A 16610-nucleotide genomic window follows, 5' to 3' on the forward strand; every position below is an offset into this window, starting at 1 on the left:
CAAGTTCACTGGAGTGGAAAGGGAGCGGTAAGAAGCACATAAAAAAAAACATGGCATATATATCGTCATGTGTGTGTTATGAAATAATGCACTGGATTACAAAAAAGAAGCAGCGGGAAATCGTACGCTGAGAACCTTGATAAACATACAGTTCGACCAAGCTCCAGAAATAATATTGAAACGTCCAAGAATTTTGAAAAAAAATAAAAGATTCAATCGTCGTGACGGCACATCACATTCCCCGTAGGCGTCGAAGTCTCTACAAAGAAATTATTTTTTGAACAGCTCTGATAGTGCTCACGCAACAATGGTTGCTTGTATACTGTCAAATGCTCATATTCTGCGGCCTAAAGCTCAGGGAACGGCGCGAAAACGCGCACGCGGCGAAAACGAAACAGTCTGTGGACAAGCATGCAGACGCGCAGGCAGTCGCTGCGAATCTATGGGATCGATCCATTGAGGTTTCATTCTATTACGTTCCATTTAGTTATACAAACACTATAAGAACATATCTCACATAGTTTGCTCTCAGCGTTTACCTACCCTTCACGCAAGAAGCCGGTTCGGGAGACGCATCTGTCCATCACGGCAACCGCGCGCAATGGCGTTCACTGTGCGTATTCGGTAAAGAGATAGTGTCTGTAAACGATTCTGTGCTTTCAGTTTGCCCAAGATTATTATTTAGACAGTAAAAAACTTCTCTCGCTTCGAAAGTACTTACAGAAATCTCCGGGAGAGCTCGCGCGTGGTGTTTTAAGTGAGCGCTGACAGCAAAACTAATGAGGAGCCACGTGATCACTCATGCTACGCCAGCGAGGCGCTTCCGATAGATGGCGACTCCGTAACTCCTCGCCGCCAATACAAAATTCTTGTGCGCTCGAAGTTAGAATACGCCGCTGCAATCTCAAGCCGTCATCACGCAAACTTAATTAGGTCTCTAGAAATTATTCAGAATAACGCCGAACGTTTCATTCTTTTTAATTGCCATCGTACAAGTATAACAGCAATGAAACGAGCTCTATCACTGCCACTTTTGTCACTGCGTCCTAAGTATTTCCGTCTTTGCCTTTTTTATAAAGCCTTCCATCATTCATCACTACGTACCGAGCTTATCACGCCACCCACTTATCGCTCATCACGGATTGACCATAACCACAAAGTTAAACGCATTTTTCACAACACCAACACATTTTATTTTGAATTTACACCGCACACATCTGACGATTGGAACCACCTACCCGACGACATTGTTTCTATTTCTGATCATTCTCTTTTTTTCCCATTCTTTATCTGCACACCTGCATTGTGATAGCACTGCTTAATCATCTCGTGTGTCTCTCCTCCACACTACTTTCTTTTTCGTTTTACATGTGTCCCGATGCCGGCAATTTTTTTCACTTTCTCGCGGTTTGTTTTCTTTCTCCTGTTCTTTTTCTGCCTTTACCAAATTTATCTTAAGCTCATATTTGGCTACTAGTATCGTATAACATGCTGTGTTTACTTCTGTTCAGTACAGTTAAATTTGTTTTAGTACCAATCGGTTACATTTCCTTTCACTTTTGCCGTTTGTCGTTAATACTGCATAACGCTGCACGTTTCATTCTGTTATTTTCTGCGTTTATTTATTGTCACCCACTCCCCTATGCAGTGCCTCGGTGATTGAGGGTATCAAAAATAAATAAAGAGGCCGCGTTTCAACCACACAGCTCGCCTTCGTTCACCGCCAGCGTTTCCTGGTAAACATCATGGTTACATAAGCTGCAGTCGCCGGGAAGCGGGAGAAGCAGTCAGGGGTCTTTGAATGCTATCGTGTTCCACTCTTAAAGGGGAGCTTAAGCTTCCCGTAGTTTTCTGGAACAGCGTTTATTCAGCAAACAAATCCTAACAGAAGTCACCTTAGTAAAAGTGCCTAACTTGCCTGAGTAAGGTGTGCAGATAACAGGAAGAATGTGCCCAAGTTCGCCGGTATCCTACCTTTTTATATATTTTTCATGGAGTAAGGACAATGCGAAGACTTGCGCAGAATATGAAGTAGCTGAAGTCTGGGTTTTCTAAAATAGTTGAAATGGTAAATTTTTCTGGCATCATATCTTTAAAACATCTCTACGGCATATATCATGTGAGCCAAATATCATCATCATAAGGTAACTGCATCTATGTCTCTTGGTGTTATCACCATGAGTATCGGGTAAATGGTGCACTTTCTGTTGAGGAGGTTCCACTAACCATTGAAGTTTTTCTGCTTAGGCAGGCCAGAGAGCCGGCCATGCGAGTTTGCAGTTCAGTACGGATCTCGGAGCAACACTGGCCACTCGCACAGAAGTAATATACATCAGTGTGCGAGTATGCACATCAATGTGAGAAGATATAGCAGACATTCTTAATATAAGCTTGCTTCTGACATTGAAAAAGCTAGCTACCTTCTTATGTCTTTCCTTTCTGTCGCAGACTGGAAAATTCAGGCGATGTGAACGACGTGATTGAATAATTGAAAAAAAAAATACGATCTTCCTTATAATTTACTGTTCTATCTGGCTGATTTGTTTGCACATTTTACCCATCACTAACGCATCTGTTCAATAATTCGTTCAGTCGGTAATTATATTTAGCGACAAAACCAGAAAGCTAAAAAAGAAACGTGAAAGGAAAGGACTACCACGCAGGGCCACATATAAAGCACCTTTTTCGATGAAGCCAGTGCGTGATGGTAGCAGGGGAAGCTATCAAAATAAGTTGTAAATGGTTGCATTGTTTCTCCTGCGTTCCAGCTATTATGAAATATGTAGGAAACTGCATGAAGAGACCAGAGATGGTGACTGCACCTTTGACGCACTGTCGGTTGTTAACATTGACTGGATACTCCAGCCTGCACTCGCAGCGTCGGGAGGTGAGGTTGCAGAACACGTGGTACAGGACGCTGCTGCATGTCTGGTTGCACGGGTCACCGATGTAGAAGCCTACACCTGGGCGATAAAGCAAAAGTATGCAGTTAAGACAATGTCATCGACGCGATTCTATGGCAAGTTTCAGACACACCGTTGCATAACCTTGGCATTCTAGTGTAGCCTAACTGTGGTTATGTGTAGCACATTTTCTTCTAAACGCTCTTCCTATACTCCACCTCAGATAGGTATATAAAACGTATGCATTGCAGGAATATTAACCTTCCAATGTCAATGGCTCTTTAGATAGGATGGAATAGTTGCGGCAGACACAGTCAGCAATTGCGCACGTTTACTTTGGTCTCTCTCCCACTTTGTAGTTTTTGTTCTTCACCTGTATATTTATGGTCACCTCTGTGGCTTTGTTTGACACGCCATAGCTTAACCAAGTTTCCCATCTTCAATTTGTGAGCTTAGGTCAGTTGCTGGCGCCCGCCTTTTTTCCACAGCCACGTACACATCTTCACAATAATAAATTGAAGGCCTTCTCAACCATTTTATGCTTGATTAAGCATCTGCTCAGAAGGTGAATAATCGGTATTGATCCCGATATGTTCAAGGTATTCTACTGTTGAATTGTCTATCCTTGTATTTACGTTTTAAGCTATCCCATACTCTTACCTGAAGGCAATCCCCAACGGTGCTGGAATATTGACATCAAAAGGCCCATGTTGCGATTGTGTGCGAGAGTTATACTTACGTTCTTGCTTTTCGTGAAGCCGATTGGCACAAGTGGCGCAATCGTGCTTTTGCTAACATGAAATACAATATACGCCAGCTCTTCGTTCTCGGCATGTGGTTGTCTATTCGTGCTTTTCTTGCCATACCTTTATTTGAATGCCGTCTTAAGTCTGTTTACGTGCTTTAAGAGTTCTGCACTCTTATGTGACATTTCATGCACATGGTGTCCCACTTAACCTGAGCCAAACATTAGAAATAAACAAATGCCACGTAGCTAGGCAAAACACAAGTAATGTTGTTGGCCATCGCTTGGAGATGCTAAGGTTATTTCTTGCATTCCGCCTAGATGCATAATTAGTTTTAATTGATTATTCCACTTCTCAAATATTATAACTAGATGAAAAGTATCGATGAGAACATTGTGTCGCAACATTAAAAACTGCCAATACGGTTTTATGTTTCGCGATACGTGCTACATTAAACTGTTTTTCCGAGCGTGAAAGAAGCCTGCAAATACACGCAAAATTGCCGCGCGACTGGCCGCTAGTGGCGCTTGTCTCGCACAGCGTCTGTATCCTTCTATACGATTTGTAATTCAAATAATGTAAAACAAATAATTTGATAATTTATCTGGAAAGAGATTTAAATTTTTTTAAATAGATTTATGTAGGGCTGCCTGGTACAACTATATTAAAAATTGTTGTGCTGGTAGGACCTTTGTTCTGCGAACAACTTCAAATGGCCGACGCAGGATTGTACGGTGACACTGCATAACACTAGGAACGCCTTTGCGCGCTGCGTGACAGTGCCCACAGGAACTGTTTGTGTGTACGTGCGTGCATGTGTAGTTCTTTTTTTCTCTTTTCTTTTTTTAATCCTTCTCTCTCTCACCTATCGCATCCCCTTGGCCCTCCCCCAGTACAGGGTAGCCAACCGGAGATAATCTCTGGTTGACCTCCCTGTCTTTCCTTTGCCTTTCTCTCTCTCACTCTTCAAATGGCAGTCCGCGCTTGTTTGCGAAGGAGGTATTACAGTACATTTCCAGATTTCCACGTTGTTATGTAACTGTATGCAGTGCAAGAATTTGTAATTATGTTTATCTGTTTGTCAGACAGAGTTTAGGAAGTGAACCCTGAAGATAATTCAGTACTTTCATGTGATGATTCCTACATGAAACCTAGCTAAGTTTTTTTAAAGCTCCGCTCATGTAAATGTTCATTTTCATGAGACTTTTCAACCTTATATTGTGATAGCAATTATGTAGACACTCCCAGGGGACTTCTCCCACCACCGCCGTTGTTGTTGCCATCGCCGTGATGTTCAGTCTAAGCACGGTAACATCAACGCTGTGCGCCATACGCGTTATGTGTGACTGAATGCTTGCGAACGTCGGCTGACAATCAGAGCTCAATCTCTCGTGCTCAGGGAGGAAGGCGGAGCTCAAGCGCGCCGTTTTCAGTCGCGCGCGAGGCACAAGGAGGAGGCGAGGAGGCGAGGGGGAGGGACGCGTTCTACTCCGGCGGCTGCTGCTTATGGCCCGTCCGTGCGACCGGCGTATCTCGAAAGCGAGCTCCGCTGTGGACAAAGTGCGCGCTCACGCGGGCCTCATCTTCAAGACGATCCGCGATGTGCACAATGCGCGCGCACCAAGCGCCGGTAACTTCGTCTGCGTTGTGCTTTCGGCATTTAGTTCGCGCTGAAGCAAGAGACAACGCGATAGTTGTCTCTTGTCTCTTGTGAAGGTTGCCTCTTAAACGGCGATTCGTTCGCTGATGCTGCCTCGTTTCCTCACTCAAGCGTTTTGACAGGGAGTTTCCGCTTTCATCGAGCACGATGTGTTCATGTTTACCTGTGTGTGCTTGACGCCGTAATGGTTAATTCATTGAGTAAACAAATGTTTACAACTTCATACTACCATAAAACTACTATGCTTACTTCGCATACCTGGCTACTAATTTGCCGTCGAAATGGATGCTTCGCTTTTCAGGTTAAACTGCGTGTGTTTCTTTTTTACATCTTTTGTTCAACTTTAAGTTCCGTATTCTCACAATTAACAAAAATTGCTGCTTCTAGGTCACACTTCAACTTGTGAAAAAGAATCCAAGCCAGAGTTCTCTTCCTCAGGCTCTCGGACCTCGCGTGTGATTAACTTTTGTTGTTTGTTGTTGTTTTGTGTGTGAACTTTTAGAAACCATGCCGCGGAAGAGGCGAGGAAATGCAAATACTGCAGAAAACGCCGCGTACCTTTCACTGACAAATAACGGTTTAAAGAAGAATACATATAATTGGCGCCAATTTCGTCCAGCGAGGGCCATTTTATTTCCATTTTTGTTGTAGTGACAGTTGCAAATGGAATAGAACTGATATTATATATAATAAATGTTTGCGCCTCTGTTGCGTTATTATCAGTAGCAGCAACTATATAAACACAATACGACTTCAATCCAGAAATAAAGGGGAACCGGGACAGCTGTTTTCTCCTGAAAGGCTAACCACGTCTAACTGCTTGAAAAGGAGAGAAAGAAACGTAGACTATACGAAGCAGACTAACAAAAGGAAAATGAAGAGAAAGGCACTCCACAACACACTGAATCCCACAAAGAGCCTACGCCGTCAGTAATTAACTCAGAAAGTAACATGTATGCTATTTTTGAACATTATAAATGCATGTTTCTTCACGTGATGTTTGGAAATCGTTATATTGCACGCTCTGGAGATTTCCTACAACAAGACATTGTTTCTGCAACCGCATTCACAGGGATGAACATAACCTTGTATTTCGACCGTCCGTGCCGCAGTAGGCGCCCACTTTTACTGATTTTATTTACTGTTGCGAGGATAACACTAAAAGGCAAATTTTCTTAGTGATTTAGCTATCACGCTTTCCTTAAGTTTAGAATGAGTACATACGTAAGAAAGAGTTGTACATCCTTTTTTTTTTCTAGAGGTTGACAAACCATTCAACGCCAGTGAGCGCACCCGTGCATTCTTTAAGCGCGGATTAACATGATACTCACTTGCGGTGCGATGTCTGTTCTCGATTCCTTCGCTCTCTGGAAGCAGATAACGGAACAAAAGAGTATTGTTAGTGCATTCCTCTGCATAATGTTGTGAAGGAGAAGTCAAGCGTTCATAGCAGAAGGTTTAATTGTTGCCTTCGCATGCGCATCAGTAGAAAAAAAAAACACTGCAACATCAACTATTACAGAGAATTTAGTTAGCACACACTGCAGACGTCCACAGGCTACAGTGAAGAGCTGATTAACTTCAAGACGCCGGTTCGTAGTAGGTAGCGGTGGCAGCATTTCGATGGGGGCCAGAATATTCGTGTATGTAGTCGTTCGCGGAACCCCAGATGGTAAAAATTACTCCTTAAGCCCTCACTACGGCACGCCTCATAATTATATTGTGGTGTGGGCGCGTAAAATCAGAAAATATTACTTAATTTATTTTTTGCTTTTACTAATAAAAGCAAGAAATTTCAATAGGCGAGCTGACAGTGCTGATACGTGGAATAGCTCAGGTTGTGCTATGGTTAGCGTATTCTATGTACATTTTGCATAGCTTTTAAGGTCTTTATTGCTTCCCAGTGTATAATATGAATTCGGCGCATGTTGTAAGAGCTAGTGTCGTACGCAATGGTCGCATATTGTTTTTAGTGGAATGCACGAACGTGTGTACTGAATGTCCGCACATCAAATGCACAGCACATTGTGTTTTCTTCTTATGAGTAAAATGAACGAAACTATTACAAAGCGCACCTGTTTTCTCCTTGAAATGTCAAGTTTCAAGCTTATTTCTTTGCTTATACATTAGGTCGTGCAAAATCTGCGCGAAGTGTTTTGACCCATAGCCAAAGGCCAGTAAAGTGTCCAATGAGAGAAAAATATATCACCAATATTGCGCAGGAACACTTATCAGATATCACGCAATTTTTCACTAAGCACATGATTTATGTGTAACCAAAAAGTGTACATAACAATAGAAGAACACGCAGACACACTAAATTTGAGGTGTCTTTTACGTAAGTTCCTTTTTCTAGACAAATATACGTACGACAATAGAGATAAACTATGGTATCCTAGAAACATCCAGTCTTTTCTTGTTTACGAAAGAGAATAGGTGGGTAATAAACAGGCGATCACACGATCCATGTATGGGGCACATTATGTAAATTCATGACAACATAACAGCTTGAATATCTAGGCGATGCAAATTTGGCTGCAATGCAAGGAATCATAGCATCGAAAGACAAAAAACTGCTGAATGTTGCTGTCGCTGATCGTTTCAATTCTAATGGTGAACTATACCATGTTTTTGCTCTTGTTAAATTGTGCTTGTCGCTTTGCCATAAATAATATTTACAGAAGGTAGGTTGAAGTTAGCTTGCATAAGGCTTGGCATCTGGCGTTTTTGAAAGAGAAATTGACCATTTTTTTAGGCAAATATCAAGCTTATTTCAACTATCACAATTAAATGAAAATGAACTGACATGGTGTATCCTGTTAAGTCCTAATATTTGTTGAGCGCGTTATGTTGATTATGGGCGCTTTTGGAGCTGACTGACGTTACTACTGGTTCCAGCTCAATATAGTCTGTTAATCTAGAAAAAAAATGTTAATTGTATTTAATATATATAACACCACCTATGTTGTTGTAATAATAAAACACATGCATTTCTCGCAGCATCTATGTGCACTTAGGGCTGACAGCACTTACGAGCTAACTGTGCTGCGATTTTTCTATCTGCCTTTCATTTCAATGCAGCATGAGGGAGGTAGCACTTACGTAGTGCCCATGAATGCGTTTAGTGCTCGTAAGAAATCCATACTTTGGTTTACTCTAAAGTGCATTTGTGGTAGACATCATGAAAAAATTTGCAATTTCAGTACTGACACTCGATTGCCGGCGCGTGTACTTTGTTCACAAGAATTGTTTCGTGGGACAAGAGCCCACTCCAGGCTCTGTGCTTATAGCTTTTCCTGAAGTCATTTTTTGTAGGAAATAAAAACAATAAGCTTCTTCAATCTTTCAATGAATGACTGAGTAAAGTTGGCTCTAGACGTCCGGTTTCCAGAGCTTGTATGAGAGAGTATGTATCGTTGATATTATGTCAAGTACAGTAAGTGGTTGTCACTGGTTCTTCCTCACGGTTACATTGCAAGAACGACTTTCGGTCCCGAAGCTATCGGGAAAGTATATATTTGGACATTTTGCTATAGCGCTTCTTGTCAATACTTACTATTGTTTTGTGTGGTGCAACGTTAAATCAGTGCGCTTGAAAAATACGTCGGAGCCTTCGCAGCAAAAACATTCGTCACAAAGTACAAGGAACAAAGATATCTTCAAATGAAAATTGTCAGTTCGGGCAACACTTCTGAAGTTCAGTCATAATCAGTTTTCTAAACACTAGAAACTCCGGAAGTGTACAGGATGCGCGGCTTTCTTATAGCGTCATACTTGAAACAACGCATAAATCGATGCTCCAAGTTGAGAGTGTGGACTTGGGAAGGGCGGCATTTGAGAACGCATTCCTAAAGCAGCCTGCCGGAACTTGCCCCAAGGTCCGCCAAGCACTCGGTACTTGTCCAGGAGGGCGATCACATTATACAGAGCTCAAAGGGAGTTACTAGCCAGGAGAGAGCGTACTTGAAGCGGAATAATTACATGACCGGAATTCCCGGAGACATCTGACCTTTTCGAGTGCGCTGGGTGCAGGAGTTAACTTCAGGTCCTTTCAAGGAAGCCAGAAGGATTGGTTGACTGCGACACTAAACAAGGCGCGGCTTTCTGATGCAGGTCAAAGGTTGACATAACTTTCATAATCGACCTGGTCCTTGCCATTGGCACAGTCACAGTTATTATAGTTTTGCAAATGTTTAAGTTGTACTTTTTGAAGCTATAAGGCATTCACCTTGACACCAGCGGCCTGGTTTGACGAGGAATTAATTTTTTTTATATCATGCATTCTCTCTTGTTAGGACTCGTGCATGCTTTCTATATATCGGAAGAGTTTTGGTGCGAGTCTCATGGTTCTGCGCATAATATAGTTTGAGTGTAGTTTATACATGCTAGCTTGTTTCGTTAGGGCTGAGATATCACTTAAAGCTAAACAGGGTTGTTTCACTGGGTAATGTGTTTGGTGCGTGAAAAATGAATTTACAAGTACAATAAAGGAAACGTTTATTTCTTGGCATACCGCTGATCTTTACTCTACTTATAGAATCCAATCGACGTCATAGTAACTAAAGAAACACAGCGTAATTAAGACAAAATAAAAAAGAAACGTCAGTGTAGCTAAGCCTCATCCGAGTTATATATTCACCAATCCTGTCACATTTAGCATCGAAGGTTTAGGTCAATATAAACAATACCTTAAACAAGTTACTTCGGAATGTGCCACAAGGCAGCATGAGGCATAGAAATTTTGACTGACTCTTGAGCGTTCATGTAAACGAGTCCTTCATGGGCGACTAAAAAGCTCTATAAAACGGAGCAGCTGTGAATGAGGCGCAGAAAATCGTTTGCCCCTTCAGAAAACACGTAGGAAAACGTAACAAGAGCTATAGAGAGCGAGAAACTTATATTAGAATGAAACGATAAGTAGTGCACAATAAGTAGCTAGATATATATTGCCAAAAGCTTCAGCGGATATTCCATCGATTATTAGTGCTGATGAAACGATTTGGTCGTGACTAGAAGTCACAGACGCAGAAAAAATAACTGTGTTGCAATAAGGAAGTCTGCTAAAAAACTGTTGTACAGGTGAACAAAAATTTGAAGAGTGAGAATGGGGACAATACTAACTGGAAGGTTCCGCAGCAGCGCGTCGCTATATTTATGGCAGCACACAATTTTACATATACAGTTTTCATTTCACGCTGCAATATTTATCCTATACTACAAGTTATAGTTTTAAAAATGGTTGCTCCGGCCCATCGATATTTACAACTACAAGTTTGTCTGCTTTTGCCGCACGCTATTTTCGGTTTTTTGTCGGTTGAGCAACTAAAGATTGAAAACGATTTATACCAGGGTCTAGTCGAACGAAGGATCTACTTTGTGCGAAGTGGAACTCGAAAACAATGTAAATGGTAAGCGCAGTGGAGAGAAGATAGAAAAAACAGGAAGAAAACATCATGTTCAACTGAACAAAATGGTGAACAGGGTGGGAGAACCAGTCATCGTAGCACCCAAGTGTTCTAAACATTACTCTTTCAAAGCAAGTCGCTGAAATGTGCTGCTGATTGAGTTCTGTGTGAAGAAATTGTGCTATCCATCTGTGATGTACCGCAAATATTTAACTGATCTGTACCTGTTTCTTCACTGATCGATAATCTAAACGTCTGCTACTTGAAAAACTGTGACTTCTGCTACGCGCAGGATCAAAATGTTGTGTGCAGGTAGAGAATTAAACGTTAGATTTTTTTGTGCTACCTAACTTTACCCGCAAAAGTTTTGGGAGCATGATTTCCTTGCCAAAACTAGATTTTATTACTCTCAAACCATACCTACACAAAACGTAAGGTGCCATCCGCAACTCCCGCTCTAGTGACAAGCAACTCATTTCAATTTTAGACTTCACAAAAACGTTTCGTGGAAATTTTACTTTTTCGCAACTACGGTGCTCCTCCTATAGCTTCCGTGATGGGTATTACATATTATTTTGGCTAATATTCACTCAGGACAATAGACTAAACCCTTTGCTTCCGGTTAATGGTATATAGTATCTTCGCAAAAGCGTCGTTGATTCCTAAAGATACTTCATCGCTTCATACGTAAATATAACGTAATCTCCATGATATCAAACGTGTTTCCGTGCTAGAATGCAGCTTATGTGCGCATAAGCTTTCCTCGAGCAATTATAACTGCCAAAACGTTCCCCACAAGGGCATCGGCTGGCAGCCTGCACATACTGACAGTTTATCTCAAGGTGACAAAAAAGCAAGAAAATCCAAAAGAACTAGCGCACCGCGCCGAAATGACACCCATAAACTGTTACATATACGTTTAGAGGAAAACAAACTTTGCATGTTAAAAAAGAAATTGCGCGAACACCTTCGTACAGGGGAAGTAGAAGGCTTGCCAATATCCTGCCAGGGAGTCCTCCGTTTGCCCGCTCTCTCTACCTGCAAGAGGTTGAACTCCTTTCTTCTGGTGAAAGGCCGAATACCGCCGGCCACATTGATATGGGGCTCGGCTGTGTTCACTATATGCCGCGAGAACCCTCGTGCACGCAATTGCGAGCATATGGAGACTGCGCAAACAGAAACTACGGCCCCCGGTGGGTAAATCTAATATCAGTGACCTCAGACTGCCAGAATCTCAGCAGCCGCGTTGCGGAAGCTAGACGCAATATCTGCGCCAGATAACCAGACAAGACAGAACTACAGAGGGCAATGATGGTATCTCCTCCGCAAAAGCTATTGTACTCAGAATATCTTCACGTGAGCGCAGAATTGACGAACTGATAGCTGACGTCTTAGAGCAAGGGACTCCTCGGCTGTAACTTAGGTGCAACGCGTCACAACAAGAGCCCATGGAGGTACGAATTTTCTTGCACAAAGATACGAACGCACTGCGAGGCACAGGTGAAAACTGCACGAGAGTGCAAAACGCGCTACAGCAGTGAGTCTAGAATATAAGCGCTAAAGTTGCAGCAAAGTAAAAGGTTCGAGGAGAGGAGGAAGGGAAGGGATAGCTAAGCACCTGAAGTACTAAGGAACCATTGCCTGGAGCGCGGTCGTGCATAACTATTTGAAGGCCAGGGCTTACAGCTCACGAGACAGGGGAAGGCGATGCAGATAGTGCCCTTGTGCAAAGGAGCTTAAACGTCTATGGGCCGCGGTAGTAGCCGATTGCGTCTTGCGCAGCAGAGCCATCCGTAACGCATGCACCCGTTGGCGTTCTTATTTTCCTTTCGAGTTCGTGACTGCATTCCGCCCAAAGCGAGATCTAAGAGGCTTGCATTTCGAACTGATTTCCGTGCTCTTTCAGCCATTGTTGGGGGAGAAGCGAACACTTCGGCGGCCCCAGCGATGAATGGGCCGAAGGGCTGGTATGATGAAATATTGAGATTTCATCATATGAGTGCGCTCCGGGCAGTGCATAAAAGGGGGCTAACGTTGAGAACGGATGCTTCGGCTGCAACTTCGAATACGATGGAAAAAAATTCCTGCCGTCGTGGAAGGTGCACGCCTGCTGAAGTTACGTCGTGGCATAGCGCAGGGATCAAAGAGGATTCCATTTTATTTTATGCAGTTACTAAGCGGAAGATCAAAAGGAGGATACCATCGCAAAAGTATGCCAGATGAGAGCGATAGCTTTGAACTCTTGTCGAAGAAAAGGACAGCGCATTGGTGCTCTGTAACGAGCCAGTGTTTTGGCTACGTTATTTAAGGACATACGCACTTGTACGTAACAAAGAAGAACGTTTCCATTGTGATTATTGGTGACGCAGCCCTTGGCGTTTTAAGTCCGTTGCTTAGGCATCCGTCCATGCGTTCTTACTTCAACTATGTACTGCCTTTTGAATGTACCACCAGAATTGAAGCTGAGCGCAGGTCCATATATGCATAAAATTAAAACGAGTTACTATCCGTATATAAGCATCCATGTGCGTTTTTGACTGCATCACTGTCAGGCGTTCTCCCGAACATTTGTATGGTATGCTGTGTATGCGTGTGGTCTGTCTCTCCGTCTGTATATCGGTCTGTCTGCGCATGCGCATGTGTGAGTTTAATTTTTCTTATTCTTTTCGACGGCAATTTTTATGGCGGCACTTACCTTCTACTTCCTGCCTAATTTTCGCAGTTTTGTTCTTTTCTTCTTTCGTCACATACTACCTGTTTGCTTTCACTATTTGGTATTCGCTGTCTGTAATGTATTGCTAGTTTAAGTGTTTCGTCACTACCTGAATTCAGATATTAAGTTGCCATAGAGAGCCGTGTGACCTCTTGAAAGGGCCACATGCAGTCAAGACGCCACCAATTCACTTTCGTCTAACCTTTATGGCAGCATTGTACTCCAATAAGGACCCCAGCAAACTTTAAATACTTTACGATAATAATAGAGTAATGGAACAGAGGGGTTCAAAAGCGCAATTTTATAGGGGTAAAGAGATTAACCATTTAGCTACATCACGTGAAAAGGACGACCGTTACTTTGGTAATGCGGTTCATCTCAGCATTAGTCGCCGGATAGCATTATAATTTATTCTTAATGTTGGTATGCCGTTGACTCTTCAGAGGCTAGGTGGCTTCCTTTCAAAACGCTGTAATAGCTATTAAGTAGGATTCTACTCTATAATATGTCACGAGGTGTGATCCATATAATGTTGGGTTGCGTGAATTCACACCGTCGTACTTAATGTCCCATTGGTGTCTCCTTTCCATGAGACTAAATGGGTTTCTTCCTTGATTTAGCTACAAACAAATTTGATAGAAATGAGCACAATAAATGTTGGGCGTTGATTAGAACTTGATTCTACGGATATATTGTCAATAAAACCTTCGCATAGTGCGAATTTGGAAATTAACAAATGTTGCACCAATGTGAGCTAGTGTAAGAAATACGTCGGTGTATGTCATGCGGGACAAACCTTTAATGCTTGAGACAATCTGAGGCGAATAGCAGTATGTTGCATCTAAAGAGCTAGATGAACGCGGCCAGGATGCATGCCCTCTCGTTTGGCGTTCGAGGGAAATAAAACTCTTGTTTGAGCTAGTTGGTTCATGCTTGAAGTAGTAAAGGCAAGGCGCAGAAGACCAGGACTCAAGATGAACACAAAAGACAGGACCGCCACTGGTCCTGTCGTTTGTGTTCTTGTTGAGTCCTGGTCTTCTGCGCCTTGCCTTTACTACTTCAAGTTCGAGGCAAGCCGGGTGAGGCGAGGGAGCAGGGGCGTTCTTTTCCGGCGGCTGCTACGATGCCTCGATATACTCCTCGCCCACCGCTACGTTAAGAGTGAAGGCAACCGCGGCGTCTACTGCGGCGTTGGCCACGCGAATCGTGGTCACCGTAATAGACGCCTTGGACGGGCGCTGTTGGGACACGGTGCCGGCGCTCGTGTGTCTTGAAAGAGGTCTGCGACGTGGTAATCATCACAGATTCGTGCAGAGCCTGTGAGCCCTACCTGATGGGCCAGGTATCACCTTTAGCCTACCGCATTTTAAAGATAGCCGTGAAGGAATCGGACCCCTCACCTAAATTCATCATTTGGACTCCGGGCCACCAGGCCCATAGAGGTAACGAGGCTGCGGACGCGGCCGCCCGAGCGCTTACCCACCGGGCACGTCAACCAGACTGTTCCGGCTCAGAGATTAGACAACTGGTTCAGGGAAATTCTGGCAGAGTATTGCGAACGTCATCGGCTTTTTCCGGTCCCTGCTAAGGGCCTGAGTAAGGCCGATGAACGAACCCTGCGGCGCCTGCAGACAAACACCCTGTTGTGTCCTGCAATAGCAAAACATTTTGACCCGTAAGTTGATGGGCGATGCCCTCACCGTGGGGAAGTCTCCAATAACTTTCACATGGTGTGGGCATGTCAGATGACTCCGTCCCTTCTCCCTAACCCTTCCCCCACTAGAGAGGCATGGGCATACTAGAGGCATACTCAATTGCTCGGTGCTGGAGTCTCAAAGGGCTCTAGTCCAATGGGCGCGGGTAGCAGATTCGTCCAGTGGGGTCCAGGCTAAGGACTCCACCTATGTAAAGGGCCATTTTTTGCCGGCAAACTCTCCCTTTATTGGATAAAAAAATTTTATCATCATCATCTGTGACGTGACCAAAGTGCGCGCCCGCGCCGGCCTCACTTCAAAGCAACCTGCGATGTTTGCTGAGTGCGCGTAGAGCCGGTAGCTCTGTATGCGCTGTGCTTTCTACGTTTCGTACGCGTTCAAGCGAGAGATGCGCCTGGCTCGCGACTGCTGCCGCGATTTCTAACTGCAGCGTATTCACAGTTTCCACTGTGATAGAGCGATGTGTGTTCATGTTTACCGGTGCGCGTGTGACAGCGTGCTGGTTAATTTAGTTAAAACGCGTTGACGGGCTAGTTGGTTTGAATCCATGATAAAATGTGCAAGCGCGACTGAAGAAGGACGTAGAAAGAAGCAGACACACAAAGACAGCGCGGTCTCCGTGTGTCTGTTTCTTTCTACGTCATCGATGAGTCACGCTTACCCATTGTATCATTTTTAATTTATTTAGTAAGCTAATGTTTACGAGTTTATACGGCTGATAAATCCGTACAAATCTATACGTATAGATCTTTACTTGGTAGAGCTATCTACTAATTTGCTATCGCAATCGGTGCTTCTCGGCGGAACTCCGAATTTTTAACCATTCTCTATTATGCAAACTTTATTTTATTAAAGCCCTAGTAAAACGCATGTGAAACCACCTGCCTCTTGACCAATCTCCCGTAGTCGATAAGAGCTAGCATTTGAACATAGGAGCAAGAACATGAGATCGCGCCAGGCTGTCGTGCCCGATCGCCTCCATTAACCGCCGCCGTTCACAATAGACAGTTTTAGTTTAGTGTTTGGAACCGAACGTAAAAGAATTACGTACCCGAAGAAATAGCGCCGTCCTCACTGCTGTTAGATATGGAGCTGGTTCCTGCGATTACTTCGAGTTCCCCAGACCACATCGGATTGCAGCACAGCTAATTGAGGAATGCAGAAGCAGGAAAGCGCATTCCAGAGAAGCGGCCGAGCAAACAAGTTTAAGGCAACAAGTTTACGTGCCAACAAGTTCGTGCGCCGCCGGGATTAGCAGGTGGGCATCCGACAATGAAGCAGGTGCAGCCCTCCCCTTCTCTTTCTTCGAAGTGCATTGCCAGTCTGCGATGCAAGACCGCAGCAAGCCGCCAGGTGTGACACCACGACACGGGCGCCTACCATTGGCTGAAAGTGGCGTCATCGGAGTGGACTCTCCCATTGGTCAAACATGACGTGACTTGCAGTGCTCGAAGGGTTTATAAGAAGC

General features: G+C 43.7%; 1 protein-coding gene across 13 annotated transcripts in view; it reads left to right on the forward strand.

Annotated features, from left to right (window-relative positions):
- LOC139059136 (uncharacterized) overlaps positions 1–16610 on the forward strand; it is a 484552-nt gene that overhangs the window by 281458 nt on the left and 186484 nt on the right. The gene's annotated exons all lie outside the window — the stretch shown is intronic.

Source organism: Dermacentor albipictus, chromosome 4 (assembly GCF_038994185.2).
Source record: "Dermacentor albipictus isolate Rhodes 1998 colony chromosome 4, USDA_Dalb.pri_finalv2, whole genome shotgun sequence".
In the NCBI taxonomy this organism is placed as follows: domain Eukaryota; kingdom Metazoa; phylum Arthropoda; class Arachnida; order Ixodida; family Ixodidae; genus Dermacentor; species Dermacentor albipictus.